General features: G+C 40.2%; 1 long non-coding RNA gene across 1 annotated transcript; it reads right to left on the bottom strand.

Moving 5' to 3' along the window:
* Positions 1 to 5,403: 5,403 nt before the first annotated feature.
* Positions 5,404 to 18,399, bottom strand: LOC309844471. The gene is made up of 3 exons (XR_014300721.1): positions 18,220 to 18,399; positions 13,490 to 13,694; positions 5,404 to 5,916 (listed from the first exon to the last, which is right to left on the bottom strand). It is a non-coding gene; the product is annotated as an uncharacterized lncRNA (long non-coding RNA).
* Between the last annotated feature and the right edge of the window lie 7,400 nt (positions 18,400 to 25,799).

The raw sequence follows: 25,799 nt of genomic DNA, 5'->3' as shown, positions 1-25,799 counted from the left end.
CAGGGAGGCTGGCCCAGCGCAACGTGAGCCACACATCCATTCTGGATAACCACTTTTACTTCATGCCCTTCCATTCTCTGTGTCTGCTCACATTCGGATCAGTTAATCCCCATCCTCACATAGATTTCTGCCTGAGAATCAAGGCCATGAAATCCAGGTGGTCTTCTTCTGCCCCTCCTCCAGCTGTGCCCCATCTGCCGAGGGTAGGGGGTCCACAGAGTGAAGGGACTATGCCCACCCAGAGTCTGGGACCACCACCCTCAAGCCATGGTTTAGTATCCTGGAGTTTATTGCTCAAATGCTGCCCCAAGTGCACTTTCAAGATCTGGACAAGGCTTCTTTCTTGGGTCAATCCTTCTGTAGGCAGATCTTTAGGCCAAAGGGCCGCCCAGGGCATGACTGTGTACAAGAGGGACACAGCTTGAGTATATGGGGACAAGGGTGCAAACGTGCAATTATTTAATATCTTCAGTGGGTGGAATGAGAAGAGTGTGAGCCTTTAGCGTGGATGGCCAAGGCCAGCCTTGCTCATGCCACAGCATTTCAGTAATTTCTAAATTCTAGGTAGTCTTAGAATCCAAGTTGTGTTTCCCTAGGTTATTATGAAAGATTATCTATCTAAGTAAGAGAACAGAACAGATTTTATTTAAAATATTAACTTGATTTCTAAATATGGTATATAGGAGTCCGTTTCTACTTCCTCTCTAGACCCTGGTAATGTGAGCAGTGGGCCTGGTAGATTTAAAGCCCGAGTTCAGTTGATTCATTAGAACTCTTTATTATGTCCCTATGTTGTGCTAGGCACTTTTTTAGGCCCTAAGCATCAGCAGCAAACCAGACTGATGAAGTCCTGCTTTCAAGGAGCTTATGTCCCAACAAAAGAAGACAAGTGATGTCTAGGTAAACCAATGTATGCATTTATTTACTCACTCAACAATTATCAATTACCAAATTCTGTTCACAGCACTAGGGACTGTAAGCAAAACAGACAAGCATTCCTGGCCTCATGGAGTCTATATTACAATTTTAAATATTAATAAAATAAACAAAGAAATAAAAATGGGTAAATTCTAGAGAATAACACTTGAAAGACATTGACCCCATAGATGAGGCTGTCAGGAAGGCATCTCCGGCAGGATCTGTAGGATGAGAAGCAGCAAGGAGTGCAAAAAGCCAAGAAAAGAGCATCATATGGAAGGCAAACGAGGTGCAAAGGCTAGGAAGTGAGAATCTGGGGTATTCAAGGAACAGAGGAAAACACGCATTGCTGAAGCATCATAAAGCAGATGGTGACTGTTGCTATACAGTCAAGAAGAAGGCAACTGAGGGTGTTTTTATTCATCGTGCATTAGAGCTAAGTCACTCCATCCTGTGTTTTCTGGGGGTGTCGGGAAAGGGGCAATGAAAGACTGCAGTAGGAAAACAGCACCTGTGAGGAAGGATACCCCATAACCCGGTCCATTCCTGCAGACTGTGCACTTAGGCTTGGGAGACCTCAACAGCAAACTGAAAGGTGTGTCAAGTCCTCCACAGCAGAACCCCAAGAGTCTGTGGCTGCCAATAAGCTAGAGCAGCGCTCGCTATGCATCCCATCCAACAAGCCTCTCGATGAGCCTGGACATGGTCCACTGTCTGTAACTACTGACTGACATACTTCAGGCTAAGGAACACTGGCTCTTGGAATACACTAACATACAGGCTTGTCTGCATGCCAGACAGTGATTCAATGCTTCCTACAATTTCCCTCACTTAAAAGAAGTCTCACAGATTAACCATGGAGGTATCATTACTTCTTTTTAATAGGAGAGACTAGAGCTCAAAAAGGAGAAGCAAATTTTTCCAAATCACATGTTGATAAGTAGTGGATCTCTGCAGGACCTGATGCCATCTGCCTCAGCAAACAGAATATGGTCATTGGCCTGATTTTCACCAAGCAGTAAGTGCTCACTCTGGAACAAGGCACATCTGGAAACCCAGTTTAGCTACTGTGCCACTGTGTGACCTTGAGTGAATTATTTCACTCCTCTGTGTCTCAATTTTCTTCTCTATAAAGTGGAGACAATTGCATAGTGATCTGCTCTAGCAAATTAATTGAACCCAAAGAGAGAGTCTTTGAACCTCCAGTCTCTGGCCAGAAGCACAGGCGATAAGGTCAGCATACCATTGCTGTCTGAAATGGAGAGAGGGCAGGTTTGTGGGACTGAGCCCTTGACCTATGTAATCTCACCCTATTCCTAGGTAGACAGTGTCTGAACTGAGTTGAATTGCAGGACACCCAGCTGGTATCAAAGCATTGCTTGGTGGTATGGGGAAACACGCCCCACCACCATGATGGAATTGAGTGCTCAGATCCTTTAGCATGTCAAGTGTCTGGATTGCAACAAGCACTAAAAAATGTTCACTGATTGTATTATTATTCTTTGCTTTGCCGCACTTGCCATGGAGTCCCAGTTGTTTACTTATCCTAAGTGTTCTTTCACCTGCAACTACCAGACATTTACTTAAAGATGTGCCAGAGCTTGTCAAGTAGAGGGTGCTACAAGTGAAATATGAGTCATGATCTCTTGAAGAGCAAACCATCCATCTGGAGAGTCAACACCAATACTCGCAAAAGAGTTCAATTCTAGGCAGTGAGTTACTGAAACAGTTGAGAAATGGTCATCCTTATGGGTGGGTATGTCTTCTTCGTTTGAAGCATCTCTTGATTTTTTGCTGAGTAGCCTGAGCCTCCATGGGACACTCTAATTCAGAGCCTGGTGAATGTCACACAATTGTCTTTCTCTTCTCTTGCTAAATTAATCTGTCGTGAAGATAACACCCGCATAAGCACTAGTCATCATCCTTAGAGGTTTCACAAATAAAACCCAAGAACTACTGGAGCAGAATCAAAATCTACTGTATATTTATGCACACTTGAATATCCAGGCTTCTTTATGGCTTCTATCAAGGTTTAAATATTTCTTCCTTGTACCAGATTTATTGAAAACATGGAGCACATAATTTGGGCAGGTGGTGGAAAGGGTTGCATGTATTTAGGAGAAGGTAGGGTGATTAGCTCCATCTCCACCATCATGCTCGTGCACATCCACTTAAAGTCTTTCTGGCCAGCCCATTCACAACCCTCATAGGAGTCTTTTGTAGGCGTCCATTTCCCATCTGGGACAGCTGCTTTCTGCATTGTATACAAGACTCCTGTCTTTATAAATGAGATCACATTATTAATGAAGCACTGGGAGTCCATAGACGGTATGAGCAACTGGGTACATTTAAGGTATTGACATTGATATTGTTTTTTATTCCTTTTTATTTTTTAGAGCAGTGAAGAGGGGCAGAGAGAGAAGGAGAGAGCAAATATTAAGCAGGCTCCATGCTCAATGCAGACCCCCACATGGGGCTCGATCTCACAACCCTGAGATCATGACCTGAGCCAAAATGAAGAGTTGGACACTTAACTGAATGCGCCACCTGGGTGCTCCTTTATTGCTTTTTATTCTTAATGGCTAAAGGGAGACATGAGTGATCTAAAATAGTGGTTTTCAATCTATGTTGCTTACAAGTCACAATAAAATATACATATAATGTATACCTTAATGCAGTAACTAATTCTGAAAATAAAGTTTCATGTTTTATTACTTACCCTTCCTAAGGGCCATATATTCTGATAGTTTCTATTCTATTAAAAAAAAAAAAAGCACTGGTTGCAATCTACTCAGCTGATTTTATGACTCATTAATAAGCCAAAACTTGCAGTTTATAAAATACTGTTGAAAAGTCTAAAACAGATCCATATCCATTAGTGTAAGACAAAGTAGGGTCAGGTCACATATATTCCCCTCTCCCAAACAACATGGGCACATATGCACTCAGAAACTACTCATTTTTTTAGAGTACATAATATTAATCCAAGATAATTGGTCACTTCCCTGATTATTCTCTTGGTACTCAAGAGAGAACAGAATTGCTCATTAGATGAGCTATTTGCATCCAATTCCCAATATGTCATTTTATTTTAGGAACACAAAAACCACAAAACATGAGCCTTCTGAGAAGTATGCATATTTACATGTACTTCTAGCTTAGAAGTCTTCAACAAGAAGATTTTTCTCCTGAGATTTTTGGATGGGTTCATTTGTTAATAGAAAATGCAAACATGAATGGTTTCATTTTTAAAACATTGCAAGTATAGCTTAATTATGAATAAAGGATGCGGATAAGAAACAGTGGAAATTGGGGGGGAGAAGAGAAAAGGAATAGAATTGGAGAGGGAAAAATACAGATTTAAAGCATATTTTGTTGCGGGGTGCCTGGGTGGTTCAGTTGGCTAAATGTCTGCCTTCAGTGAGGTCATGATCCTCATCATGATCCACATCAGGCTCTCTGCTCAGCAAAGAGCCTGCTTCTCCCTCTCCTTTTGCTGCACCCTGCCCCTCCAGCTCCTCTCTCATGCTCGCTCAATAAATAAATAAATAAATAAATAAATAAATAAATAAATTTTTTAAGAAGACATTTTTTGCTGCTTATAAATCTTTTAATATAATGTTGTAATTAACATTAATTAAATATTCTACGTTTATAGTATAATGCCAGCCAAAATACAGCTCACTAAAAGCAATGTTGGTTTTTACTTATGAATAAAATTTATGACATATTTACACTCTTACTATATAAATTCTTTTCTTTCTCAAGAAGATTTTGAATAAATTATGCTTAGGAGTTTTGTTTTGTTTCTCTAATTAGTAAATTTTTATTTTTACAGCAGTTTTGGGTTCACAGCAAAACTGAGGGAAAGTACAGAATTCCTACATCTCCCCTTTCCCCAGAGATGCACAGTCTCCCCTACTACCAACATCCCATCCCACAGTAGTACACCTGTTATACCCTATGAACCTACACTGACACACCAATTTCACCCAAAGTCCATAGTTTACATCATTAGTGTTCCTTCCTGATGTTGTAGATTCTAGGGTTTGGATAAGTGTGTAATGATGGGTATCCACCATTATTCTATCATACAGAGTGGTTTCATTGATCCTCTGTACTCTACCTATTCATCTTTCTCTCTAATGCCTGGTACTGATAATCATTTTACTGTTTCCATAGATTTTCTTAATCTCTCTTTAGCTTTGCCTTTTCCAAAACATTATTTAGTTGTAATCTTATAGTATGGAACCTTTTCAGATTGGATTCCTTCACTTAGTAATATGCATTTAAGTTTCTTCCATATTTCTTCATGACATGATAGCTCATTTCTTTTAGCACTGAGCAATTTTTCCATTGTCTAAGGGTATCACAGTTTATTTATCCATTCACCTACTGAAAGACATCTTGGTTGCTTCCAAATTTTGACAATGACAAATAAAGCTATTATAAAGACACACGTGCAGTTTTTGTGTGGACATCGATTTCTTATGCCTTTGGGTAAATATCAAAGAGGACAATTGCTAGATTACATGGTAAGAATATGTCTGGTTTTGTAAGAAACCGTCAAACTGTCTTTCAAAGTGACTGTACCATTTTGCATCTTACCAGCAATGAATGAGGGTTCCTGTTGTTCTGCATCCATGTCAGCATTTGGAATTGTCAGTGTTTTGGATTTGGCCATTCTGATAGCTACAGAGTACTATCTCATTTTAATTTGCAATTCCTTGAGGACATGTGATGTTGAACATCTTTTCACACATTTGTTTGTCATTCCAATATCTTTCTTGGTGAGAAATGTCTATCTTTTGTCATTTTTCCAATCAGGTTATTTATTTTCTTATCGTTGAGTTCTAAGAGTTCTTTGTGTATTTTGGATAGTAGTCCTCTATCAAATGTGTCTTTTGCAAATATATTCTCCCAGTCTATGGCCATCTTCCCATTCTCTTGATGTTTGTAGATTTTAGTATTCCCAAACATGTAAAGCTAAGCAGCTTCCTAAGAAAAGAGAATATTTATGTAATTTTCAGATTGAATTCTCAGGTAAATTAATCTCTGGTATTTCATTTGCATCAATACAGATTGTGGGGCCCTTGATAAAACCATGTTCCTTTCAGAAATAAAGGATAAGACCCAAAAATACACTTTTGTCTTCTCCAATTTGTTTTTTTACAGACCTTTAATTTTCCATAGCAAGTAAAATTTATTCACTCACAAACTGTTTGTCTTTTTAGGGGGAGGTGTGTGAAACCAAAATGGTGTTTTTAATAAAATAAAAAATAGATACTATGGGAAAAAAAAAAAAGTGGGGGACAAATAGATCAATGGAACAGAACAGGGAGGCCAGAAATAGACACACATACATACAGTCAAGTGATCTTTGACTAAAAAGTGAAAGCAATATAATGGGGCAAAGACAATCTCTTCAACAACTGGGGCTAGAACAACATGGAATGAAATGAGTCTAGACACTGACCCTTCACAAACATTAACTCAAAATGGGGGTGCCTGGGTGCCTCAGTGGGTTAAAGCCTCTGATTTTGGCTCAGGTCATGATCCCAGGATCCTGGGATCGAGCCCCACATCGGGCTCTCTGCTCAGTGGGGAGCCTACTTCCTCCTCTATCCCTGCCTGCCTCTCTGTCTGCTTGTGAACTCTGTCAAATAAATAAATAAAATATTTTTTAAAAAATTAACAAAAAATGGATGACAAACTCAAATGTAAAATGCAAAAAACCATGTAATTGCCAGAAGATAATACTGATAATACTGGGTGTGACAATAACTTTCTAGATACAACACCAAAGGTTGGCTGGGAGAAAAAGAAGTAACTGATAAGCTGGACTTCATTAAATTTAGGAACTGCTCTATTAAAAAAAAAAAAAAAAAAAGAATGTCAAGAGAATGAGAAGACAAGCCACAGACTGAAATACTTTTAAAAGACATGTCTGATAAAGGACTGTTATCCAAATTACCCAAAGAACTCTTAAAATTCAACAATAAGAAAACAGAAAACTCAATTTGAAAATGGGCAAAGACTTTAACAGACACTTCACTAAAGATACACAGACAACGAACATATGCATGGAAAGATGCTCCACACCGTCTATCATCAGGGAAATGCAAATGAAAACAATGATAAGATAGTACTCCACACTTACTAAAATGGCCAAAATTCAAAACACTGACAGCACCAAACATTGATGAGGATGTGGATCAACAGGAACTTCCATTCATTGCTGGTGGGAATGCAAAATGGTACAGTCACTTTGGAAGACAGTTTAGCAGTTTCTTTTAAGCTAAATATACTCTTACCATACAATCCAACAATTATGCTCCTTGATATGTACCCAAAAGATTTGGAAACTCATGTTTACACTAAAACTTGCACACAGATGTTTATAACAGCTTTATTCATAATTGTCAAAATTTGGAAGCTACCAAGATGCCTTTTTGTAGGTGAATAGATAAACTGTGGTATGTCCAGGCAATGGAATATTATTCAGTGCTCAAAACAAATGAGCTATCAAGGCATAAAAAGTCATGGAGAAATCTTAGGTGCATATTACTAAGTCTGAGAAGCCAATCTGAAAAGGTTACATACTGCATGACTTAAGCTATGTGACATTCTGGAAAAGGAAAATTTGCTTGCTAGGGTATAAGAAGGCATGAATAGGCTGAGCCCAGAGGATTTTTAGGGCAGTGAAAATATTCTGTATGCTATTTTAATGGTGGATACACATCATTATATATTTGGCCAAACCCACAGCATTTACAGCACTAAGAGTGAACTCAAATGTAAACCCTGGACTTTGGGTGATAATGACATGTCAGTGTAGGTTTATCAGTTATAATAAATGTGCCATTGTGGTGGGAAATGCTGATAGCAAGCATTTGTTATTTGATATATTTGATAACCTATGCATGTGTGGGTGCATAGGTCTCTAGGATCTCTCTGTACTTTTCCCTCAGATTTTCTGTAAACCTAAATCTTCTCCAAAAAAATAAAGTATTAATTAAAGAAGAAAAAGATAAAAACATTAGAACAGTTGTGTAAGACAAAACTGCGAGGTTGACTTTATTAGTAAGTGGTTGAAAATTACAAATATTTTGAGTATAGATATTTTTCTATATGTGAAAAAGATGAGCCCTATTCTTCATACAACTTTATATAACTAAAATATAAAAATACTTATTTCTACTACTGTTGTAGACAAGCATGAGGAAACACTTAACAGATCCTTCTTTGTTTCCATATTTCTCTAGGATGTCATAAATTCTGACTTTAGGTATGCATGAACGGTCAGGTTGATTTTCAACACAGAAGAGGAAACTATTCTGACTGTTGAATTACGTTTAATATTTAAAGAGCATTTTAATGCGTCCAAAATACTTCATCTACATTAAACACTGAAAACTGGAAAAGGATGGGTAACCTCATCCAATTTTAGGCAAGAATTCTTCAATCACTATTGTGCTACAAAGCTCAAAAAAAAAAAAAAAAGAAGAAGAAGAGTATTGAGTAGTTGTCAACATTTAATTAGATAGATTTCTTTTCTAAGGAAAGTTTATTTTTTCCAAATGTTTGTTCCTCCTGCCTCTGGAGGTCCTTTCTACCAATGCTAACATAAAGTCCCATGAAAAATCTAGTTTGACCTTGCATTGTTGATTGGGTATGATTTGCTCACCACCATTTAAGCTTGCAACAGTAGCATTCTGGAACTGTCTAGTGATAGCTTGGCCATTACACAAGCGTAGTTTGGGGTAGGATATAGAAACATCTGAGATTCTTATGTGATCACAATATATTCTGGTCTTGACAGAAAGAGCCACCCCTTAAATTACTCAAATTTATAGGCATTAATACACAGATCTGGGATTTGGGTAATAGAAGCTGTCATTTTTATCTAGACGCAGTTCTGAATGAATAACCCAGAAGTGAGACAACAAGAAGCTGAATAAATCAAGTGGGATTTCTAGCAACTATCTCTGTAATTACTTCAATTATTCATGAGGCTCTGAATGTAGATGTTTGACCTATGAGATCTTGGAGGTCAAAAGACTTAGTTTCTATCCAGGACACCAATAACTACCAAAAAATACTTGTTTTCCTGCTCTACATGTCAGCTGGAATGTCTTCACCAAATTTATTTTTACTTTCTCTCCTCCAATTTAGAGAAAAGAACCTAAGCAGTTATAAAAATATATGAGATTCAGCCATGTCTGAAACCAAGCCTTAGGAACTCTGAAAAAGTAAAAAAAAAAAAAAAAAAAAAAAAAAAAAAAAAATGGAGCCTCTGAGAATAATCAGCTTGGTCCCCATAGGAGAAAGACTTTGTCAGGACCCTGCAGAGCCAATGAGAGGCAGCATCTCCAGCATAGACAAGGGTTACATTTCCCAGGATTTTTGGAGTTCCTATTAAAATAGCATCTAGATTTTAATCCAACACTGACAGCTAATTTGAAACAGGGATATGCAGAGCCTGGGAGCAAAGTCCAAGAAGAGGGAAAAGGAAATTTGTGTTCATTGAGAGCAGATTATTCTAATAATCACTAGTATTATTATTATTAAGTAATAATAGTAAACCAAAAAAATACTAACATTTACATTGTACTTAAATTGTACCAGACACTGTTTTGTGAATTTTCTCTAGACATCGTGTCACATATACAAAAGGCCATTTAATCCTCACAACAGGCCTTTGAGGTAGGCCCTATCATTATCCTTCAGAGCCTCTCTTCACGTCTTGTGGCTTTTTTGATGCTAGACTCCGTTCTCCACCCCAAGCAAAAAATAAGACAGTAAGATGTAACTGCAAACACATGAGAACATGATGTATATTTCATAAGAAGATGAGAAAATATACCACACATCCTACAAGGCTTCATTCATCTCCATGCTAGACATTTTGGTTCTCATTACACAACTATCTTCATGGATAGAGCCTCTAGAAACTATCCTCTCATCCAAACCCTGAGCATGAAGTCCACTCAGCAAGACAAAGCGTGGCTGCCACACCACCCAGTCACCCTTCAGGAACAGTTTATGTGCCATCTATTTCCCCTCACAACTGCCTCCGGGTCATTTTATCTCTACCTTAAGTGCTCATCAAATTAGTCATCCAACCAGCAGGACTTTTCCTTGGGGGAAGAAGTTGATGTCAAGGAAATGAAGTGTCCTCTACATCGTCATATAGTGTTTTACACACCATTTATCAACTGTTACTAGTTTTTCACCACCACATTAGCAGGTAGGTATTATCACATCCTAGTTTAAAGGTAGGAGACCTGAGCTTTAGAAGTTAAATAATTCAGGGTTACCAGGAGGGTTCCATCCTGGTTTGCCTGGGACTATTCCCATTTTAATATAGAAAGTTTCAGGTTCTGGAGCACCCCTCAATCCTAGGCAAATTAGGGCCATTGGCCATCCTAATACTAAGAAACTAGTAATGGGTGTTTTCCAGCTCAGGTCTTCTGACTCTCCAAGAAGTTATCCAATGAACACTTGCTGAAAGAGAGAGATTTGGAGGGGAAAAAAAAAAAAAAAAGAGGGAAAGATGGAAGGAAGGAAAAAAGGAAGGGGGGAGAGAGGAAGGAAGGGGGAGAGAGAAGGAGGAAGGGAGGGAGGGAAGAAAAACAATGAAAATAAAAGGGAAGTAGAAGTTTCATGGTGACTTAATATCTCATGAGCCTTAATGTTATACTATCCATAATTTACTCTATACACAGCGTGAGTTATAGATAGATGAATAGACATGATGATGATGATGATAGAGGTTATATAAATGAGGATAGATGATAGGTAGATAGAAAGATAGATAGAAAATTGGCTAGTATTTAAGGGGCCCAAATCATAAATAATCCATAATGTTGACCTAGCATCCAAACCACAAACACTTGAATTCTCTCTATCTAGATCAGCACTATAGAGGTAGCTTAACTGCATAAAGAATAGTAGAAATAATATTTCATAGGTGAAATGAGCGATATTTAATCACAGTGGATTAGATATAGGAACCCAGCCAGCCCAGCAGCCTGACACCTTTCCAACTGGTATCCTTGGCCTCCAGTTTGGTCCTGAATCCCACAGCTTCAGGGGGGATTCTGTCACCTTATTCCAACAGGAGGATTAGCTGAATCCTCCTGCTGGAATAGTTTCAAATCTGCCTCCAAAGAACCTTTCATGTGGAGAACTTGCTACCAGATGGTGTGATACAATGAAAGACGGAGACTGAAGGACAGAGAATGGGACCTCACTAACCACAAGAGGAGGAAGAGCCAGCCAAACGGTTGGTTTCTGGCTGCTTGCTGACAATTGCTTGCAGGAGTAGAAAACTTCAATATGAAGTTATAACATACCACATGGTTGCAAGGCTGTAGAGGAGGAAACCTATAGCCTTTACCTACCTCAGACTACTGGAGGCTTCTGATATCTACCAAAATAAACCTATGCTTGTGACTGGCTGGGCTAACACGGGTCTATTCTCAGCCCTGATCTGCTCTTGTGGGCAACCTCACTCATACCACAAAATTAATAATAATAATAATAATAATAATAATAATAATTTAAAAACCCTCTTTTAAGGAATAATACGTAAAATTTACATGCTTTAGCCAGAATGACTTTAGACAGTTGTCAATGAAATAAGACTTCTATTTCCACAAAGGCTATAATATATGAGCTCTTGAAGAAAGAATAGAATGAGCTATGATGATAGTTACCCGGCATCTAATTAAAACAAAAGAGCCTGAAAATGGCTTTCTTATTATAAGTGGTATTATTAAAGATGACAGATTGTCCTAGCTGCACTGCCCCAGCAAAGGACATCCTCTTTGCTTCTGGGAAGAGGAGAGTTAATCAGAACAAAATATGACTGTTAAAAATCCCTCCAATGTCCATGCTTGGAGATTTGTGTTCCGTTCATTGATTCTTTTACCACCTCTTCTACTTTTGCCAACCCACTAAAACCCTTGTTGGGCCAGAAACTCAACTTCTATAAAATGGTAATTCTTTCTCACTATAAAACATTTAATTGAGTTAATATTTCAAGGTTTTCATTATGATCATAAGGAAGCACTAATGGTGAGGGGAAAAAAAACAGTCAGCAAAAAAATCTATTACTTTTCCTTTAGTGTGTATAGTCATTAGATCCTTCCTTAGGAAGATCTCATTTCCTGAAGGACCTGAACAATGATGAACTAAGAGGGAGAGTTGAAACAGATAAATACATAATCTTAACCAAATATAGGGAGAGTCAATCCAGGGCAAATTCAATAATGTCTACTCCTTGAGCGGGTTCCCTGCCCCATTTAATGTATTTCTCCCAGAAGAAATAGGCAAAGCAAATAACCATCCAGTGGCTCACTATCTGCATTCTTTTACAAGTTAAATTTCATATTTCCTTTGTGGTTTTTCATTTTTAAGTTTTTTTACATAACTATAACTTCTTCAGAAAATAAATGAGTGTGGCTAATACTATGATACATGGCATATTCCTTTAATGGAACTATTCACTTTGCAAGAATTCTTCAAGTGATGCATAGGGCTGAACGTTTTACCCAAAAGCAGACTTTTTTTTTTTTAGGGGGGAGGGGGAGGGGCAGAGGGAGAGAGAGAATCTCAAGCAGTCTCCATGCTGAGTGTGGAGTCCAAGGTAGGGCTCAATTTCATGATCCTGAGATCATGACCTGAGCTGAAATGAAGAGTCAAATGCTTAACCAAGTGAGCCACCCAGGCACCCCCAAAGCAGAGACTTTTTAAGGCGGTAACAAAAATATTTCTGAGCTCGTTGTGCTTAAGAGTATAGAAAAGGAAGTGTTTTCCTTTTTCCCTGCCCTCAATTTTAAGGCCTCCACAGAATCAGCTCTAACGGGCCCACTGATCTTTTGTGTCTAAGAATCCAATCTCAAAAACTCTGCACAGAAATAAGAGCAGCACTTGATATAAAAACAACTGAAAATGAGGAAGGGAATTGGCATAAAAAAATCTGAGGTATTGAACTCTTTGGTTTGTACAAACTTCTAAACTTTCCAAGCCAAACATTTGAGACAGGAAAGGTCAAGTTGGGATTCAATGAATACAGTGTTGAAAATGGGCAGTGACAGAGGTTACAGGCTGAGAGGGCATAGTTGGCTCTGTTTTGGGCTTCTCAGATCACATTGGGAGTGTTGTATTCACATTCCCTGGAGAAGGGAAAAAATCAGGACTCCAAAGTCACTATAGCAGAGGATGGGCCCTAAGACAAAATGAAGACAATTGGAGAAAAAAAGCAGGAGGACATATTGTAGCATAATCTAAGAAAGACTTTTCTAACTTTTGGAGTTGTCCAAAAATAAAAAGATTTACCAAGGTATTATACTTCCCATTCCTGGGACTGTTCAAATAGAGATAAAGGCTCTTGCGTGAGATGCTGGAGAAGGGAGCGAGATGCTTTGGAATTTCTTTTGCTCTGCCTCTGAATTCCACAGTACTTACCAGGATAGGTATTATGATATGCTGTACCTCAGAAATAAAGTCTGTATCTGAAAGTTAAATAAGAACAAGAAAGTCAGCATAGTAAAACTCAACTTACAATTTCTCCAATAAACTGGGTCTTATCTTTCTGTCCTAACAGGAAGTCTGCAGATCGTTCCTCTGTCCATTCTTAATATTCCCTTTCTTCTCCTTCAGGGTTAACAGATTTTAATTCATAGTAGCTTCACCTTGATCCTGTATTTTTATTTTCTCTTCTCTGTTCTTCTTCTTACAGTATTTGGAGATATTGACATCTTCCCAAACTTGGAAAAAGAAAATTCAAGAATTACCTGGCGTCTCTTTTAGCTACACCTTGTCTCTCTCACTCCTTTCATGGTTAATCCCCCCAAACTATTGACTTACAAGCGCTATGTCCCACTTTTCAAATACACCATCCAAACTAACCCTAGGTCAGGATCCTCGGTCTCATAGTCATGCCTGACATGGTTAAACTCTTCCTTTCTGTTCTGGTTGTCCTCTAGCCTCTCTGTTATCTTCCTCCTTTGTTGGCTTCTCTTTATATTCCCAATCTACAATATTGGTTCTTCTTCTTTGTTCTACTCTTAATCCCCTCCATGGGAGACCCCACCCACATCCTTGGCTTTACTCACATCTATTTATACATTATAGATGCCAAAACCCATATCTCCAGACTCTCAGGTGTCCCTCCAAAGCTCTTGTCCTCCAACCACCCTCCTTTACTCAACTCCTACTCATCCTGCAGGATTCATCTCAAGTGTCACCACGGCTAGAAAGCCTTTCCTAATTCCCCTGTTTAGTGCTTCCTTGTGTCTGTATTCTTCTCAATCAAAGCAGTTATCACACTGTATAGGAACTATCTGTCAATATAGCTTTCAAGACTGTAAAATCCTTGGGCTTCTGCAGTGGGTTAAGCCTCTGCCTTCAGCTTAGGTCATGATATCAGGGTCCTTATTGGGCTCTCTGATCAGCAGGGAGCCTGCTTCACCCTCGCCCTCTGCCTGCCTTTCTGCCTACTTGGGATCTCTCTGTCTCTGTCAAATAAATAAATAAAATCTTAAAAAAAAAAAAAAGACTGTAAAATTCTTGAGGCAGTAATTATTTTGTATTTATCTTTGTGGCTGGCATATAAAAAATATTCAATAAAAGTTTATTGAATGAATAAGACAATGGTGTTTGTCGATTATGGCAGACTCTGTACACAGGACCATTTTGTGGAGTAATGCAGCAGAACAACATTCTAGAATTTCTTCCTCATAAATTTGTAAGCAGGGATGGCATTTTGGAGCCTCATTTTTAACAAATATGTTTTCCTGAGATGAATAACTCAGTGACATTTATTGTTCCACTCAAATAATAAATATTATTTATAGACAGTCTTTATATCTTCCTGTATAATGATAAGAATCATATATTTGTGAACTATTTTTTCTTGGGTTAATGTGCAATTCCTCAGTGACTTCTCCTTGATCTTCTGTGAGATGAGCCAGTGGGGAAATATTAAGAAAAAGGAAGAGGAGGAAGAATTGGGAGTTTTTATTTATTACTTATTATACTATGTAGTTAAAAGCAACTCTATTGAGCCCCTCCCCCGTATCAGCCAGGATCCCCGTCAAAAAAAAAAAAAAAAAAGATGGCATTCTCAGAATTTAGCTAAGGAAAGCTTAATGAAGGGAACTTTGCAGGGTGTGTACAGTGGATGTTGAGCCCCTTAAGGACTATCAGCTGCAGGAAGTGAATATGAGCCCTAGGTCTGAAGGGGCAAGGGGAAAAAATGGTGCCACAGGAGCCCAGATGAGAGTTGAAGCCACCACTCATCAGAAGTTGGGGTCATGGAAAAACATAGACACTATCAGTTGCAACAAAGATGGAGTATAAATTCTCCAGGCTTTCCTCCTCAGTCAGGGTAATTTAGACTCCAGGTTTCCCTCCTCCCTTCTTCAGGGAACTTTAAGGTACTTTAAGGTACTTTCCCTTAGAAGAACCCACCTGGAAACCAGAGTAGCCCATTCATTCTGCAAGTTAGAAAAGGATAGAAAAAAAAAAAAAAAAGGACAGAGAACAGGAGGCCAAAAGATGATATCCAGCCCACGCCCTGATTCTGCCTGGGTCTATTGTGGAGTACAGATTGGAAGAAGCAGTCCAGTGAAGGGGCTGATTGCTTCTCCTACTCTTTCTTGGCATATTTACATCAGTAAAATAAAAATCCTCTTAAATAATCTCCTCCTAACCAATTGGCACATTAACCAGCTTCTGTCACCCTCTCCATACAACATCCTGCCTGCTACCCACCAGCCTTCCACTCAGTTCCACCAGCCTTCCACTCAAGTGAGTCACCCATATCCCTGGAGTCACTGTATTTGTTTCTAAACCTGCTTATGCCAGTTCTACTCGCTGTTGCATTGTGCTAATTAAAGATCATGTTGACTATAAAAAATAAATACAAAATGGAAAAGGTCCTTAAACTTCCTCTCATTTTAACCTGCATTCTCTCTATAGGTGATCTCAACCAGTTTCATGGTTTAAGTTATTATCTATACGATAAGAGTTTACAAAGATAGTATCTCCTATCTGGATCACTACTCAACATCTTCATTTGAATATCTAACAAGTGTGGCTAATTGAATGGATTCAAAACTGAGCTTTGGATCTCCATCACTATCACTGTCTTCCTGAACCCCCAGTTTCACTCATCTCAGTTAATGAACCTTATCTTGCTACTAGCTCAGGCCAGAATGCTTGGGTCTTTCCTTGATTTCTTCCTTTTCATCACATCCCATACCAAATCTGTTAGAAAATCTGTCTTTACATTTAAATTATATCCAAAGTCTAATCACCTCTAATCATGTCCATGGCCATCCTCATCTTGCATCCAAATTGTTGCAAATCTCCTAACTCATCTCCTTACATCAACCGCTGTAGTCACAGTCTATTCTTAACCCAGCAGTGTCAACCTCATGACTGATCCTGTCATTCCTCTTCTTAGACAAATTTGTTTCCCCATTTTCCTCACGGTAGAAGCCAAAGTCCTTATCATGATCCACAAGACCCTCCTTGGGTCCCTCTCTGAGCTCATGTCTTTGTCTTTCCTTCTTAATGACCCTGCTCTCCCTTCACTAGCCTCCTAGCAAGTCCTTGAACATTCCAGACACAGACACAAACTAGGGCTTTGGATCTCATTGTTCTTTATACCTGGAATGTTCCCCAGATATCTCCAAGGCTTAATCCCCCTCTGCTAAATCTTTGCTCAAATGTCAGCATGTCATTAAGAGTGATACCATTTAAAATTGCAAATCTTCCCCTGTGCTCCTATTCATTCTTATCTTATTATATTTTCCCCACAGCATTTAGCACTTTCTAACGTAGTTTACAATTTTATTATTTATCATGCTTATTGCTTGATGTCTACTCTTAATAGAAGGTAAGCTCCCCGTAGGCACATTATCATAGCCGTTTTCTCACTGATAAAGCTAAAGTACTCAGAATAGTGACAGATACGTGGTAGGTAGGGGCTCAAATATTTGTTGAAGTGATTCAAAAAGTGTTTTAAGAAGTGCAACATTTTGAAAAGCACTGTTTCTGGTCATATAAATTCGTTCTTGGCGTTGTGCTTCTAACTTATTATTTTATCTCTTTGATCCTTACAGAAATCCAACAAGAAAAAGAGAAAGAGAGAAGAAAAAGCAAGGTCTGTGAAATTTCTAGAAGGCAGGAAGTTTTACAAATTCAGAATATAACTATGCTTAAAACTACCGAAGGAATAAAAAAAAAATAGAGTTTGCTCATCAGAATATAAAAATAAAATAGGACCCATCCTTTTTATGTAGGTGAGTCCTTATAACTCTTTTTTAATACTCTATAAAATTATCATCCTTTCAGTTCCGGGTTTGGGAGATTTTTTCCTTTTAAAATTCTTCCTTTAAAAAAAAAAGTCACAAATCTAATAGGACAGAAACTCTTAAAACCACAGATATGATTAAGGCTCAGTTCCCTAATAAATGAGCAACGAGACACTTGTCAGCCCTTGAAGTAATGAGCTGTGATCTATGATAAATGTGCCAATAACACATTTTCCAGAGCAGCATATTTCAGATTGGTAGGAAATAGTTGAATCACAGCAGGATCTTATTTTTACACAAATTACTTTAAACTCCAAACACATCTAAAATTAATTTCTTTCATCACATTAACACTGGGCTGTTAATCACTGGAATGTGTGCTGGTATTTGACAGACATAAAAAATAGATTTGCATTTGCAAGAGAAGGGGAGCACACATAAGGGAGCGTGTTCCTCGTGTAGAATAAAGTTTTACATATCCTGGTCCATAAAACATAGGGCTTGTTTACTAGCTACAGATGATTGGAAAGGTGAGCGCAATAATGGCTTAATGAACTTCAAATTCAAAGATCTGACCTTTCTTTAACAGCATACATGAATAAAGAACCATACATAATGCAATGTGCCTGTACCAAAGACTGAAATTACAAAATGTTGAAGCCCCTCTAGTTAGTTTCTGAGATTTAATTTACTCACTCATGCCAACACAAATACCCACACAAAAAAAGTTTACTGAATGTCTATGATTCTGTACTCACATATTGCTCAAAGCCTAAGATAGAAGCTAATTCAAGGGACTTAATGTAATGATTACAATGACAATGGAATATATAGGCTGCTGTGAGCATACAGGTAGAGCATATAGGTAGAAGGTAATTGCAACAGCCTTGTCTGCAAAGATGAAGATGGAATAAGTTAATGCATGCAGAAAAGCTTAAACAGAACCTCGTCCTTGGTGAACACTCGGTACCTGTTGGCCTTTATCAGAGGAGGCCTATTCAAGCCACACATTAAATATCCATGTCAAGACCAGAACTTGGCAGAAGGAACACATTAGTGGATCAAATGAAGATTGTTCCTGCCCATCTCACGGTACTTCCAGCCTAGTGGGGAAAACTATAATGTAACAAGTGTCCCAAGAGACAAGGCAAAGTCCTGTGGAAAGGGAGAGCCAGGCCCCTAAGGAGTCTAGAACTCAGGGAAGTTCTGTAGTGACTGTCTTAGAAACAGAACTGGCAGATGCCCTCTCAGAATCCTGGCCGATGGGTTCATAATGAGGGTTAAGTCATAGCATATCCCAGCTGGGGGATGTGCTGATCTGATAAGGCTGGAAAAGAATAAACCCCATAGGAGCAGTAAGGCTAAGACTACAATAGCAGGGGAAGCACACCTGCAGTTGAATCCAGAGAATGCTTGATTAAGGGAGGCAGGACATAAAATTGTTGACTGAAGTGAATTTTATCTGTCTGTCCCAGGAGATAGGATTTAACAACCCTGGCAATGATCCCAGGAGAGGGTGCTAAGTCATTCCTAGCATTGCTCCCAGAGGCATGAGAAAGCAATGGCCAATGCCCAGGGAGCAGAATTATGGTGGCAGATGGTAGAGGAAGGGATTAAAAGGCTCAGGGAAGTGGGCATGCAGGAATGGACATACTGCGTCTGGCCAGTTCCATGGGAAGGCCCAGAGGACACAAGACACACCAAAGCCATAGGAATGTGTCAGTAAAAGGGCACAAGCATTACTAAGAAGCTCAGTGGTGGCCATCCTCCACAGGCTGGTGGTAGGAGAGGCTGTTACAGGAGAGACCCTGACAGCAGTGCAATGATAATGGAGATCTGGCAGTGGGTCTTCACTGCCAGAAGTCTGGAAGGTCTCAGGATGGCTGGCAAAATTGGAGTGACAGCCAAAGGGGTCCCACCCGCAGTGGTGATGCGAATGGTTAAGAGAATAAAGTGGCCCTGGGGGAATGAAATGGACAGGTGACAAGGACGCTACTCAGTTTGCACCAGCAGAAGAAATCCAGGGTGGGTGACCTGCAGGCTGAGGGCAGCCACACCCATAAAAATAAACACTCTCAATCCCTCTTCCAGGTTCCAGACCAGAACCAATTATCTGACCTGGAACCCTGGCTGATGACCAGACTCCCATAAGAAAGGATCCTGCAACATCATGCCAGGTCCACACAGGGGTGAACCTCCCAGGAGGACCCCTGCAAAGGGGTCCACAGTCATTTATGTGTAACTGCATACTGGAGAGAATGGACTGCCAGACACCTCAAGAATGACTGGACATGGGACCTGAAATGAAATTAAGACCCAGACACCTACAGCATTCCAGGCTTTTTCCCCCATTAGAGGAGGGGCATATAGAAGCCATGGCATAAATAGAATTCTGACCACATCTGGCATACTGGGGGAGGGGAGGTGTCACACTGCATCTCCAGACTCTCCCTGTGTCATTTCTCCTCTCCCAAAATATATAAGTGAGATCAACATGCTTGGCAGTCTGCACTTTGATCTGATGGGTAACAGCTATCAAAGAGGGGAACACAAAGTAGAAGTCTGAAGCTAATGCTCTCTGGCCAAGAAAATAAATCCAAAGCAATACTGTGGCTCCTGGAGGATGGCAGATGAGAGAGAACTGCTAAAGGCTCTGAGACCCAATTCCAAGGAGTGGACCAGGAGTAGGTTCCAACCAGCTGGGTATCCCACCATTGAACTACTCAGAAATTGCTTCAGATTCTACTCATTGAGGGCTCAGTCCCACAAGACTACCCACTCCCTGAGTCAGATGCCACTCACCAGCTCAGCTTGTCCCCTGTGCTTCTGAACAACCAGCTATAGATCAGATGCTACCATGACCCCCATTTCTTGGATTCCATTCATTTGCTAGAGCAGCTCACAAAACTTAGAGAAATGTTTTACTTACCAAATTACCATTTTATTATGAATTTAACTCAGAAATAACCAAGTATAAGAAAAAAATGCACAGGGCAAAGCATAAAAAATGGCGCAGAGCTTCCGTGCCCTCCCCGTGCACCACTCCCAAAACTCCCTGTGCTCACCAACCCGGAAGCTCTCCAAACCCCACCCTCTAGGATTTTGATGGAGATTTCATTGCAAAGATTAAATCGCTGGCCATTGTGATTGAATTCAATCTCCAGCACCACGCCCTCCCAGGAGGTCAAGGGGGCAGAACTGAAAGTTCCAAACTTCTAATTGCTTGGTTGGCTCCAATAACAAATAGCTGCCATCCTCAGGTGGGGGGATACAAAAGCCAACTCATTAATATAACAAAAGATATCTTAGTCATTCTCATCACCTAGGAAATTTCTAAGTGTTTTAGGAGCTCACATTTCCTTAAGGATCTGAAAAATGTGGCATCATGGGCCCCATCATGCCTCCATTTAATTCACCAGTCTGGCTCCTGCAGAACCCAGAAGATTCCTTGGGGAGACCTGTAGATTGCTGCACACTCAACCCCAACTGCTCAGCCCCTTTGCCTCAGGTACATAGCCTGGGGTCACTGACTTGCTGAAGGTGTTCCTTTCTACTGCTATGAGCAAAGAGGTTGAGAAACAGTTTGCATTCCCACGGAAGAAACAACAGAACACATTATACACACAAATATTATGTTGATCTGGCTAGATGAGCAAAAGGGTGGCTTGCATGAACTTGCAAATATTCAGAACCTGACACATCTGCAAAACGTTTAAAGATTTATTGGTTGGGGAGCATACTGAGATAACCCCTCAAAAGTAGAAGGCCACTGGTGGCATTGTGCACCCCATCGAAAAGAAGAAAGTGCAAAGTTGTGGGCCTCTTGGATTGTGGGGGGAGCATATTCCAGAGCTAGGACCACTGCCCCAGCCCAGACGCTGGGTGAGAGGAAAAGCCTTGGTCTTTGAGTGGAGCCCAAAGCAGGAACAGGCTCTGAAGGAGGTCCAGGGGAGCAGCTTGCCACTGGGAAAAGCCAATCTGGCAAAGGCTGGACGAGTCAGGGTGTCCATACTGACAAAAGGAATCACACCACAGGCAGGCCCTTGGGGTTCTGGAGCAAGACCGTATCTTCTGCAGTGGAGAATTATACACCTTTTGAAAAACCATCTCCATCCAGCTGCTTGGCCCTGCTAGAGATGGGACCACAGGTAGGAATTTCACCATAATTACTCAGTATGAGCTGAGCCCCACCAGATCCACCAAGACATGATAAGGGCCAGGCAGTAGTCGGTCATAAGATAAAAGCAGCACATCAGGACTGGACACGAGCAGGACCACGGGGCACAAACATCCCATGGCACCATCACCATTACACTAGCAGCCCTCCTCAGCTCACACCTCTTACGACGTGGAGAATCCTGTACATTCATCTGAAGAGGGGGAACGTCAGAGCTCGGTTTCATAACGGTCAGCTCCGTGTTATGGGTTCAAGATGAAAACAGGTGGCAGGTGTGCCCACAGCCTCCCTCAGGGGTGACCCTGACAGATAAACTTGAAGACCAGCCCTTTTCCTGGGCAGAGGGCTAAGTGAGCATCCACTCTGTGAGGAACGAGAAGGGGCCTGACTCGTGGGCAGTGGTGAATGGCCTGGCCAGCTGGACAGAGACCTGAAGGAAAAGACTAGAAGATCAGGGCTGAGGAATGGAAGCAGGAGATGGACATATGAGAGTGAACACCAAGTAGGGAGACCTCTGCATTACATTATAATGCCCGCCTTAACTAAGTTGGAAGGGATGAGTTCTGCATATTAGTAACATTTATTTTTGATAAAATTTATTTGGCTTTAAGTTTATACAATGTAATGTGTATTAACAACCAATGTGTATAATTCCTGAAAAGTGAACAATTAGCTCTTGTTTGCTGTTTCAAGCCAGTTCCCGTGCTCCCCCAGACCTGGAAGTGACTTGGTCACATTTTTTGCTAAAAGGCAGGCATAGAGATCAAGATACCTATTATGTCAGGTAATAGAAAAATAAAAATAGTGAACTATTTGTACATTTAACTTATGAAACTTGCGCTTGCTATATCTTCTTTACTGAGGTGTGCCAAAAAGGAATGAAAGATGGTGGCATAAAGTTCAAAGTCTGTGGAGAATGTGCTCATGTCAATTTAAAACACTATGAGCAGCCAGTAATTCCATGGAAAAAAAAATGTCACGTATCTGCATTATATGCTAATGCTATTAAATCCCTATCATTTTCCTAAAATTATGAGAGCATTTGTCTCCCTGCAATTCGTCTACCCACTGGGAGCAGGGACTTTTCCAACACACAGTATCAGCCACTAGAGTTTATAATCTTGATTGAGGTTATTTAATTTGAAATCAAATCAAAGCAAGATAAGTCAAGGCAAGATTTTGCTTAGCATTCACACTCCAACTATAACTATAAAAATACCACCCAGTATGATAAAATTGAACTAATTCCGGAAATTATATTGTCTTCAATGGCTTAAAAAGTCAGCAGAGTATTTAGTATTATAAAACATAAACAGAGAATTTGAAGAGCGATCAAGTAAATATCTAGAAGCCAATCTAAATTAGTAAAGAAGCGAGGGTTTCAAGTGAAAGGGCAGAACAAAATAATAATTCAGAGAGCAGTCTCTTCAAAAAGCAAATTGTGACTGGTTCATAAATTCGTATTCTGTCTTTCTCATGGGCCACACTAGAGGGCGAACTTTCTCTTCTCTAAAAAATCTTTTTACTGTACATCCTTTCAAAGGTGTAATTTCTTAAAGAAGATCACTAGTTTCCAGGGAATCTTTAAAACATCTGGACAGGCTCAATTAGAAAAGCCTGAATTAGAGGCTTCCAGGAGAACACTGTGTTTAAAGAGCAGAGGCCAATTTTTAAAAAATAAATAAATAAAAAATAAAAACAAAATCACCCTATCTCTACCAATGAGACTAATATGCTTTGTCCTTGGCACTTTATAAAGTGTGTTATGAACATGGTCCTTCCATATTCTCGACAGAGATCCTTTGTAATATTTTAGCCCATTTTTAAGCTGAGGAAACTGAAACTCGGTGATTTTAAGAGACCAGCTGAAGGTCAAACAGGTTTAAGGCAAGTGACTGAAACAAGGTACAGTTTAAACCAATTTCCTCTTGTGGCATCCCCGGTAGTCTTCTGCTGGCTTTCATCAAAGAATTCGGGGCATTCCAGGGCAATAGACAGGTGAGCCATTCTTAAAGGAACAACCTAAACTCTGGCTATCCCTGCTTTATAAGTTAAGGAGAGGACATCTTTCACAAACGTATCTCTTCTAAGGCTATGATTAAATCATTGACTTAAAATATTATCAAAACTATGACCCATCTCTAATCCTTTTGTCCATGGGGAAAACATTATAGGATACACACTAATCTATTTACTTACATTAAGTAAAGATTTTTATAAAGCAACTCCTTAAGTTACAGTCCAAATTAAGAGAAAATAAAAATTAGAACGTGATTAGTTAAGTCAAAGAGAAACTGTGGCTTCCGAAAGGATTCACTCCAGGGTTCTTTTGGGCTGACAGCTGCCCAGCTGTATGTTAGAACACCATCTACTGTGCAAGCACTCAGTTTCCGTGGAAATGCCCAGAAATGTAGTTGTTGCACAAAGTGAGATGCACCTGTCCTGTATCAGCAGCGAGATTTAAATTTATGGAAAAATGACACACAGGACAGCGTTATAGCTGAGCGTGGCTCCACCTCCAGCCCATAAACTGTGAGGCTAAAGTGATTCTAAAGGTTCATCCCATTCCTCCCCAACGCCCCGTTACAGAACTGGGACTAAGTTATCTTAAAATCAGAGTTGTCTATCCTGCTGTTAACAGCCCACGGAAATTCTCAGGGCCTCCTACAGAAGCCCCACCCTCCTCATCTTCCCCACATTCCACTTGTGCCAGAAAAGGAGCAGATGCCTGGAGCCCTTCAGAAAAAACACACTCCTCTCCCTTCATGGAGTTTACATTCCCGCATGCGCACGTGTGCCTCCTCAGGCAAAGCACAAGCGAGCCACCCCCAAGAAAGTGGGAAATGACTCATGTGATTGGACGATTCAGTCACGTGTTCCTGGGTTTCTCTTCCGCAAATACTGATGGGCATAGCAAACAGTTCCTTTTGTCCCCCGTGTTTTGCCATCTGTGTGGAGGGTTTGTGGAACAAGTGGAATGGGAAGGGAAGGCAGGGTGGGGGACAAAAAGAGGGTTTTTGAAGACTGCTTAAAAATTCAACTACTCCCGGGGCACCTGGGTGGCTCAGTGGCTTAAGCTTCTGCCTTTAGCTCAGGTCATGATCTCAGGGTCCTGGAATCGAGTCCCGCATTGGGCTCTCTGCTCAGCGGAGAGCCTGCTTCTCCCTCCCTCTCTGCCTGCTTGTGATCTCTCTCTCTCTCTCTGTCAAATAAATAAATAAAATCTTAAAAAAAAAAAATTGACTACTCTCTACGCATTCGGTTGTTGATATATTTATTTATTACCTTGCTTCTCTAAAAAGATAGTCACATGATACAACTAGTGCATCAGTATAAAAATAGAAAATCACAAGGAAAAAGGGAAGGGGAAATTAAAACAAGGGAAAGGTCAGTGTTCAAATAACATGCAATAAAGCCCCATTCATTTTGGTAGAGTTACATCAAATTATTTCTAGAAAAAATTTCTGAGTTCCAGGCAGGCTTATAAAATCCTAAACAGAGTTGGTTTTCAGCAAGCCATTCAAAAGGGGAAACAAAGTCAGTTACACAATTTACATCAGATTAAAAATCAGACTCTTCAAGAGAAGCTCAGTTCTTTGGGGATCAAGGCCTATGGGAAATCTCTTCTCCCAGTTCTCAACTCATAGGCAACACCACCCCTGACAATAAATTCAGCCCTAGGTTTTGGGGGTCTGTGGCTTATAAATTCACTCAAAATAGACTGGTGGCCCAATGGCAAAACTCGGCCTGAAGAAAGGGGTCCTGTGAGGGATAAAGCAAGTAGACGCTAGACAATGTCATGTGGGGACAGTGAGTGTGGTTAGAGGGAGGAGAGAGGAAAGAAGGGTCATAACAGGATGCTCAGAATCATGTCTTCCAGATGCAGAGGGAGAGGGGAGGGAAGCGGGGAAGGGACGTGTTCTTAAAAGCCATTACCTCCCTTGGGCTGGTCTTAACATTGTCTCTCTCTTAGAGGAGGGAGAAAGTTTGGCCAAATCCTTTCTAGATTTCAAATGTCTGCCTAGATTTGAAAAGATGAAGGGCCTGCAGATAGATGTCTGGCCCACTGACCATGGCTTCTATGTCCTTGACCCAAATGCCCTAATAGAAGGACAACAAAAAAAAAGAAAAGATACCTGAGTAACACATGAAATTCCTGAAGGAAGGGTAGGTATGAATATGGGTGAGAGAGTTCTAATGGTTGAGAAACCTTGGTGCTGGAGAAGATTAGGCTGAAACACAGGACTCCCTTACTTGTCTAGAAAGTGGCATGCATAGGAAATACAGCACTCACAGCAAGAGGGAACAGGTGGGGGCTTCAACAGTCATGGCCCCACCTGGTTGCCCCCAGGGAACCAGTATCTCCTTATGAC

Source organism: Mustela nivalis, assembly GCF_964662115.1.
Source record: "Mustela nivalis genome assembly, chromosome: 11".
In the NCBI taxonomy this organism is placed as follows: domain Eukaryota; kingdom Metazoa; phylum Chordata; class Mammalia; order Carnivora; family Mustelidae; genus Mustela; species Mustela nivalis.
The sequence above is the reverse complement of the archived record's forward strand: the minus strand, read 5'-3'. Positions and strand labels throughout refer to the sequence as shown.